This window comes from Triticum aestivum, chromosome 3B (assembly GCF_018294505.1).
Source record: "Triticum aestivum cultivar Chinese Spring chromosome 3B, IWGSC CS RefSeq v2.1, whole genome shotgun sequence".
NCBI lineage: Eukaryota > Viridiplantae > Streptophyta > Magnoliopsida > Poales > Poaceae > Triticum > Triticum aestivum.
This window is the reverse complement of record NC_057801.1, coordinates 316,282,033-316,291,173: the sequence shown is the minus strand read 5'-3', so window position 1 is coordinate 316,291,173 and position 9,141 is coordinate 316,282,033. Positions and strand designations below refer to the sequence as shown.

Genomic DNA, 9,141 nt, shown 5'->3' with positions numbered 1-9,141 from the left:
CAAGATTGAAGACTTCGTCCCGTGTCCGGATGGGACTTTCCTTGGCGTGGAAGGCAAGCTTGATGATATGGATATGTAGATCTCCTACCATTGTAACCGACTCTATGTAATCCTAGCCCTCTCCGGTGTCTATATAAACCGGATGGCTCTAGTCCGTAGGACAACAACAACAACCATTACAATCATACCATAGGCTAGCTTCTAGGGTTTAGCCTCCTTGATCTCGTGGTAGATCTACTTTTGTACTACCCATATCATCAATATTAATCAAGCAGGACGTAGGGTTTTTACCTCCATCGGGAGGGCCCGAACCTGGGTAAAACATCGTGTCCCTTGCCTCCTGTTACCATTGATCTAAGACGCACTGCTTGGGACCCCCTACCCGAGATCCGCCGGTTTTGACACCGACACCAGGTTTGTCGGGTGGTCGTTCCAGCTTCTCCGGTATTCAGGCAAAAGAAATAAGAGCATTAAAAACAATTTTAAATGTGTGTCTCTGTATCTTCAGCTGACAAGGACAACATTCAACACGTGTCAACAAAATGCATATGAAGAGATAGGGAGAATTTGAGGGATAAGCATAGAAGGGATTGGGGTCCAATCACATTCATTTAGTTTAGAAAATAACAAATTTAAAGACATAACTATAAGTGAATACTATTGAGGACAGAATATATATATAAAGTGACACTATTCTGATTCTGGGATCAGAATAGTTATTTGAATCACAGCCCTTATAGGACCTGACGATGCGTTCCCGAACTCAAAAACACGAAAGAACAAAACCCGGCCGACCCATAAGACCCCTCCGACCGGTTTCATCCCCACACCACAAACTTGCTGTAGCGCGCACGTTCTCAACTCACCCCCACCATGCCGCCACCTCACCCGCATGCTCACCGGCCGCCGGAGCCACGGCCTCCTCCCGCGCGCTCGCCGGCCGCCGGAGCTGGCGCCTCCTCCCGCGTGCTCGTCGGACACCGGAACCGTTGCCTCCTCCCGCGCGCTCGCCGAACGCCCGAGCCGCCGCCTCCTCCTGCGCTCTCGCCGGACACCCGAGCCGCCGCCTCGCGCGCGTGGTCGCCGGCCATCGGGCGCTCCTATCCCATCGCCGGTTCCTGCCGCCGCTGCCAGGTCCCCAGCCGCCAGATCCCGCTACCGCAACCAGGGCCCCAACCGCCGGTTCCTGCCGCCGCTGCCAGGTCCCCAGCCACCAGATCCCGCTGCCGCAACCGGGGCCACAACCGCCGGTTCTAGCCGCCGCTGATGGTGGAAGGGCCGCCGATGCAGGACACCTCCCGGCGCCGCGTATCTGGTGACATGACCTTCTCTGTCCTCTGAAAATTGCAGGCGTCAGAGGGTATGGGTACCTCTGGGAGCCGCTCTAGTGGGTCGGGATGGTCACCAGTAAGTCTACCCTCATCCTCTTGGACTTCGTTTGTTCCTTCCTTTGTCATGTGAGAATTGGATCGAGATATCTCATTGCAACCTGAACTTTCTTTCGGTGCTTGTTGGGGAGACTACCAATTTTGTGGTTTATATGTTTGCGCCAGCCGTCCTCGTCGCGCCGCTCGGCGCACTCAGCATCATTGTCAGGTAAAATTGCTTGCCCTCGTTTCAGCTCGCGTGTATAACATTTTTCGGATTCAATTATCTGGGTTTGTTTGACATGTGCATCTGTGTGTTTCTTTGATGATTTCTGGGGACAGTGTTGTTCTAGCGCATTTCATGCTGAATGAGAAGTTGCAGCGGGTGGGCGTTCTGGGTTGTGTTCTCTACATTGTTGGGTCGACGGTGATCATCCTCCACGCTCCCGAGGAGAGGTCCCCGACCTCGGTGGAGCGGATTTGGCGCCTGGCAATACAACCTACCTAGTAAGCAGATGGGGGCACCAGCAACGGACTAGCGGCGACCGGGCATTCTCTCATCCAGATGCCCATGGACGTGTGTCCTCAATGCCATGAGCTAGCCCCGCTCAACCTGTCTCCAGGACGAAGACGAGTCCACGGTGCTACCCAGCAGGAAGGATGACAAGAAAGTTGCAAAAAATGCTAGTGCAGCTGATTGGCTCCTTTGTGTTGTGATGTACTATGTTGTGTAGATTTTTTTGAAGTTCATGTTGTGAACCCAACTAAGTTTGAGCACAGAAGTTTAGATCGTGGCTGCTTTCAATTTTCTCCTGTAGCAGAAATCTCGCTTCCCTCCTGTTATACTATGTCCACCAATGTGTTGTTTGTTAATGCTTTTTGTCTGAAGTTCAGTAGTATATGTGGGTGCAAAAAAATTGGTGTTGTGATACATTGGTTCAGTTTCATAGGTCCTTCAAAAGAAAATGGACTCCAAAAAGCATCAACGTTGTGGAGTGCTTATCTTCTTGTGTGCTTCTATCGAGCCATGTGTTTCATGGAGAGAGAGACATAGACATTGAGGAAACCATTCATGTTTCCTTTCTTTCTATGTACTTCAGAGACATTTTGTGAGAAAAGAAAAGTTTAACGACACATTCTTCGAGCTTCAATGCTTTTTTACACCAAAGTCCGTGTTCCAAAAATTTCTAAGTTCACGTGTACCACATACTGAAGAAATTCATTAATGAAAAAAGGACCGCCTAGGCCATTTCACCAACAGCAAAAAATGCCTAAAAATGTCGCGAGACAAAAACAAAACGAAACTTCACAAGATATAACATAGTAAGTTCGTAGAAAATGGAAAAAACCATAAATTTGTTTTGTAAGTTTAACCATTTCTAAAAAATACCTTGAAGTTCAAATTTAAACAATGGGGCGGTTCAATGTTTATTACAAACCTATGATTTTCCTCGATACTATAGAATAAACCAAGAAGTTCAAAACATAAAAAATGGAGCTCTTCAAATTTACTAAAAAATGGAGAAGTTCAAATTTAAATAACATAGAAGTTCAAAATGTTTATTCCAAACCAAGAAGGTCAAATTAAAAAAACCGAGCAGTTTAAAAAGTTTGTAAACATGAATTTGCCCCCCTTTTTTAAGATCTAGAAGTTCAAATTTAAAGAAGTGAGATGTTTGATGTTTATTACATAACTAGGACTTTTCCCTTTACTAATGAATAACACCAAGATGTCCTAATTAAAAAATGAAGTTGTTTGATGTTTATAAAAATCTCAGATTTTCCTCCATACTGAAGATTACAACCAAGAAGTTCAATTTTAAAAAATAAGTAGTTTAATGCATATTAAAAACTCAATTTTTTCTCATTACTAAATAATAAAACCAAGAAGTTCAATTTTTAAAAGCAGAGCAGTTTGATATTTATTTGAAAACTCATTTTTTTTGGTTACTAAAGATTAAGACCAATAAGTCCTATTCGAAATAATGAAGAAGTTCGATGTTTCTAACTAAACTCCAGTTTTCACATTTCTAAAAAACAAAAAAAATGAGAGCGGTTCGAAGTATATAAATAATTCACATTTGTTGCAAGAAGTTCATGTGCACCTTCGTGCACGGTTCAGAATTTATATTGCTGGACGTTCGACCTCGAATTATATGTTTTAAAATGGCAAAAAATAACGTCCGACCTTTAATTACGTGTAATTCGATGTATAGACAAAAATGTGACAGAAGTTCATAGTGCAAACAACGAGAAGTTCAAGTACTGTAAGGAATGCATTTCAGGTGAGAATAAAAGTACAGAAAAATAAAAGCTTAAAAGGTTTGTTGAAAGAAGTTCGAGTGCTCTGTCCGGGGAAGTTCAAACATTATTACGAGAGAGGTTCACCCTGTATTTTTATGTTCAAAAACACAAAAAGAAATTGTTTTTTTGTGTTTTAAAATAATCCTCTCAATCCACAATGAAGTTCAATTATTATTTGGGAGCAATTTGATTTCAAAAATAAATTAAATAATTCAAATTATAAAAATGGAAAAAGTTCATGTACTACATGGTGGATGTTTAATACAAGAAAAATGAATTAATAGGCAAGGTCCAAAATTTTTGTTGTTATAAGTTCAAGTCCTCGGTCAGAAAAATTTATTGTGAGAGAGGTTTGTACAAAAGAAATATCATTTGTGTAACACTGACGAATGGGTGAAAAATTTACAAATGAAAATACGTCATAGATGTTCAACGTGTAAACAGCAAGAAGTTCAACTACTACACTGAATGAATTTCAAACGACTTTTTTAAAAACGTCGCAAGTATGAAAAATAATTAACACGGGAAAGTTGCATGTTTACATCAGCTTTCCATTGATATATCAGTTGCTCAATTTCGGTGAGTGGATGAAGAGTTGCGAGCAAAAAAAGCCCGTGAAAAACAGAGTAAAGTTCAAGTACACATTCCGAGAAGTACAAGTTCTTCACACGATGCATTTTTGAAAAATCTGTTTCGCGATAAAGGCAGAACACATGATCTCGCCGTTTTCGAAATTACTTCAAAACGGTCGGGAATCAGAGAAAACAATCAACATGAAAAAGTTTCACATTTTCCGTAGCTTTGCAACAGTATATTATTTGCCCCATTCCGATAAAGTTTGTAGAAATTATGGCGAAAATACCTTTTTAGCCATTTTCAAAATTGTTTTAAAACCGTAAGGAATTATGAGAAACAATACATACGAAAATGTTTCGCATTTGTTCAAGCTTTCCAACGCCGTATCATTTGTTGCATTTGGATGTACGGTTAAAACATTAGCTCGACAATACGAACTCGGTGGAATTTGTACCATTTTCTAAATTACTCTTAAACTGTTCAAAATTAGAAAAAAAGTTCAACATGAAAAAGTAGCGCATTTTCATAATCTTTCCAATGCAATATCATTTGCCTCGATTGGATTAGCCGTTTAGAAATGACATCGAACGTACCAACTAAGCTGTTCGGTTTGCGAAATTTTATGTTTTCCCAAATTACTCTTTAACCATAGGGAACTAGAGAAAACTTTCAACATGTGGAAGCAGCGGTTTTGCAGTAGCTTTCCAACACCATATTATTTGCCTAGTTCCGATAAGCAGTTTAGAAATGCGATCAAAAATATGATTCACGTTTTTTATGAAGAAAAAACGGTTTTCAAAACTGCTCTTAAACCGCTTACATTTTGCCAAAAATTTAACTTGGGTCATTATACTTATGTCCAAAGCTTTCCAACGGTATATAGCGAGCCCCATTTGGGCAATGTTGGCGGAAGTTCAACCTAGCACAAGGGGAAGTTCAGGTCGAACAACCTAGCATAATGCAGATTTTGCCATCGAGCGAGATTCCTATTTAAAATGGACATTTAGTTGCTAAAAATCGTTTGCAGATTACACTTACATCATATAGAACATGACTAACAAGAATAACTCATGTGGAAAGACATGGTTGCGAAGATAGCCCGAAGGTCAGATTCCTACAGAGGGAAGTTCAGGCGTGTAACCCAGGAAGTTCATGTTGTGATTAGAATAATATTCTGATCTCGTGAAAAGCCGGGGCGCGAGATCAGAATATTATTCTGATATATATATGGACTATTCTGTTACTAGTAACAGAATAATATTCTGTTACCCCTCAGCCCTATAAGGCCCTAGGAAAAAAGAAAACCCACCCCATCTTCCCCATCTTGCCGTCGATGCCCACATGCGGCACCACGCCACCGGCCACCTCCCGGCGCCCCGGCTTCTTGACCCGCCGCCAGCCACCTCACCATGCCCCTGATTCTTTCCCTGCCACCTCCCCGCGGCCCGGCTTCTTCCCCGCCTCCGGCCTCCTCCTCGCGCCCCGGCTTCTTCCCGGCCGCCGGCCTCCTCCTCGCGCCCCAGCTTCTTCCCCGCCGTCGGCCTCCTCCTCTCGCCCTGGCTTCTTCCCCGTCGCCGGCCTCCTCCTCGCGTCCCGGCTTCTTCCCCGTCATCGGCCTCCTCGTCGTGTCCCGGCTTCTTCCCCGCCGGAGCGGCCAACCACCAGATCTGGTCGCCACATCCCCATGACGCCCCCAGCAATGGCACTCGGACCTCGACACCACCCGGCTCGGGGGACTCCAAGCCCCAGCGCCGCCGACCCCTGCACTACCTCATCCGGCAATGACCGCACCATCACTCTGCCTCGTTTCGGTGGAGGATCCATGGCCATTACGTCAGTCCAATACCGCCACCGCAAGCCGGTCACATTCGTAGCAACCAGGCCGGCTGCCCTGTGCCTCAGCCCCCTGTATGCACGCCTCCAAGTGCCTCTGTGCACTACCCCCCGCCTCCCCCATCAGGTTGCAGCCCGAACCACACGGTGCGGCATATTATTGAGCTCACTGCCTTGCCGTGGTTCCAGCTGTACACAGGAGGACGGATGCCCTGGTGCAGTACGTCCTGGTTGGTATTGATGCTCCGGCCAACTCCATTGATCTTCTCAAGAAATGCTCCACTGCTAACTCCATTTGAAGTTTTGTCAGTTTTTGATGGTGATGCCCTTCTACACGCCGGAGCCCTGCTGCCCCACTACACATGAAACGAGAAACATGTACAGAAGTTCACCTAAAAAAAGGCTAGAAGTTCTTCCCAAAAGGACAACAGTTCTAAGAAAAGAAGGTATAAAAAAGGGCATCTCAACATACAAAAAATTGGAGGTTTAGAGACCACAAACAAACACGAAAACAATTTCAATGGCACAATCAATTTAGTTTCTAATTTTAGTTCAGTTCAATTATTATTTTTAGTTTCGTCTAGTTCAATATTGTCAATGAACTGATATAAATACAAATAAGAAACTCTATTTATTTATTTGGTACCGACTTAGTTATTATTTTTGGAGACCAGAATATCTGTTCTGTTATTTTATCATTTTGTATCGATTCCACTCATTGTATGAACTGGTGCATCACCATGGAAGTAAAAAAAAAAGAAAGGAAACATCAGTCCCGCTACTAGACGTGGAGGTGATTTTCTATCTAAATATCCAGCGGGAGCTGCAGCTGGTGAGCGTCTGTGCCCTACTGGTTGCGTGCAAGTACAAAGAGATTTGGTCTCCAGAGGTACGTTGGTTGAATGATGGAACATCCATCCATTCTGCTGTTCGTTCATTCATTCAGTCCACGTTCTGATTGATGGCTGTTTTGTGCACCTACCTGCAGGTGAACAACGTCATATTGTTCTCCGACAACACATATACTAGGGAGCAGATTCTAAGGATGGAGAAGGCAATCCTGAACATGCTTGAGTGGAACCTGACAGTGCCCACACCTTACGTCTTCCTCGCGCGACTCGCCAAGGCCGCGTCCTCCTGAGATAAGAAGAATGGCAAGGAGGTGAAAGGAACACCAGAGTTTTAACAAATTCTTCAGATGTAGTACATATCTTCCATTTTGCCAAAGCAACGAGTCTATGTGCTAAAGTTTCTCACGTCTTCTCTTGGATGTATTTGTCTAAATAGAGAGCGCTGTCTTTTTTCTCATGGAGCTGGTGCTGCTGCAGTATGGACAGGAACAATGTGTTGATGTCGAGCACAACACATAGACAAGGTTAGGGGATTTTGTTTCTGTTCTAAAGTATATATCAGCATGCATAAGTTCGAAGATTGTCGTAGAGCGAGTTCAAGTGTGGTTTCGTGAAAAAATTCTGGGTTTTATCAATAATTTGACAGAAGCTACACGTGATCTTGTGGAGTTTTATAAAAAATTATGTTTGTGCATTATATACTTTCCATGCCTGCTATTCAGGTGAAACCAAAAAAGTCCATACATTTACTGTGTTTGATGCTTCAAAAGATAGGAGCACAAAACGAGAGGAACAACTTGAGCTGATGCTGCTACTTCTTTTCACTTGTGTCCTGATGCTGCTTAATTCAATCTAGTGCTAATTCAGTGCACATATTAGTGCTCTCTACGTGGTTGTCAAAATGGCTATGAGAACCCTAAAAAAACCCGTTGTTTTTTATTTGTATAATAGGGCAAAAATGAATTACCTTTTTGAGAGCTACGTGTCATAATGCTTGGAATTCTTATAAGCTTGCATCATTTCAGATTTGAGGATACAATAAGTAAAGAGAAAATTCATACAGAAGTTCAAAGTTGAGAAACAGAGGTTGAATTTATACTTTTCCCAAGAAAAAGAATGGTATCCATATGTATATATTTTGCCTTTTCAAACCAGTGAGTTTACACATCAAAACCGAGTAAGTTCAGAGAATGAAAAGCCCCGACTGCAATTTTTTTGGATGTGGGTGTGTTATACCATCAGTTCATAGAGAAACACAAAAGTAGATCAGTGTGTGTTAGAGAAAAGCATTTACGATGGATGTGGGTGTTATTTTGACTTTGCACTGTGTTTGAGAAAAGTACTTACTAGCTCATGTTCTTTTTGTTTTTGTAGATCCCTTGGATGTAGCAGTTCGCAAAAACTGAATTTGAGAAATTTTGGAAAAAAAGGATGTAGTAGGGAGTAGCCGAAAACAGTAGTTTTTAGTTCAACAAAATTTTCCTCAAGTAGAAGTGCCATGCAACAGTTCAGCAAAAAATGGTGGTTCAAAAAGTTATAAAAATCTTAGTTTGAATGTTTGGACTGGCAGAAAGTTAAACTAAAATGCTTTTTTCAGTGTTTATGGTGGCTGGCAGATAGCTACACATTCAAAATGTTGGGTTGTACTACATTTGTGAGTAAATAAGGATTACTTTGGACAATGAGCCTATTTCGAAAAGGAAATTATTGAGGTGTGCAGCAGAGGGCAGCAGAGCTGGCCAAAGGCACTTTTTTTAAGTCTCGCCCTACTACTACTGATGTTGGTGTCTAGAGAGCCTCAAGCCTGCTTACAAGTTGGTCTTCCTAGTTTATTTATTGATGAAACAATGGAAAAACACCCTGCTGGTGCCTAGGAATTGAGCAAATGATGCACTGGTTTGTGCCTAGGGATAAAGTAGATGTAGCAGTCCAACATGTATTCTATCATCGGTTCATAGAAAAACAATAGGGATTTGCTTTATAGTTACAGACTAATGGTGTCCTCATCCTACTGTGTCACGGTGTTTAAATTCAATCAGTTCAATTAGATAAGCCATTCAAGTTTGGAGCTAATGATAATCATTAGTTCGGATGAGAAACTATATTTGAAACCGCAAACAGGTTTATTTCTATAAGTCCATGTTCTAAACCTGAGACTACTTAAAATCTGGTCATATAATCCATTTTCATTTTATGTGTTAAAAAAATGA

General features: G+C 42.4%; 1 long non-coding RNA gene across 1 annotated transcript; it reads left to right on the top strand.

Moving 5' to 3' along the window:
- The first annotated feature begins 783 nt into the window (after positions 1 to 783).
- LOC123065371 (uncharacterized) lies at positions 784 to 2,260 on the top strand. The gene is made up of 2 exons (XR_006430999.1): positions 784 to 1,596; positions 1,710 to 2,260. It is a non-coding gene; the product is annotated as an uncharacterized lncRNA (long non-coding RNA).
- The last annotated feature ends 6,881 nt before the right edge of the window (positions 2,261 to 9,141 follow it).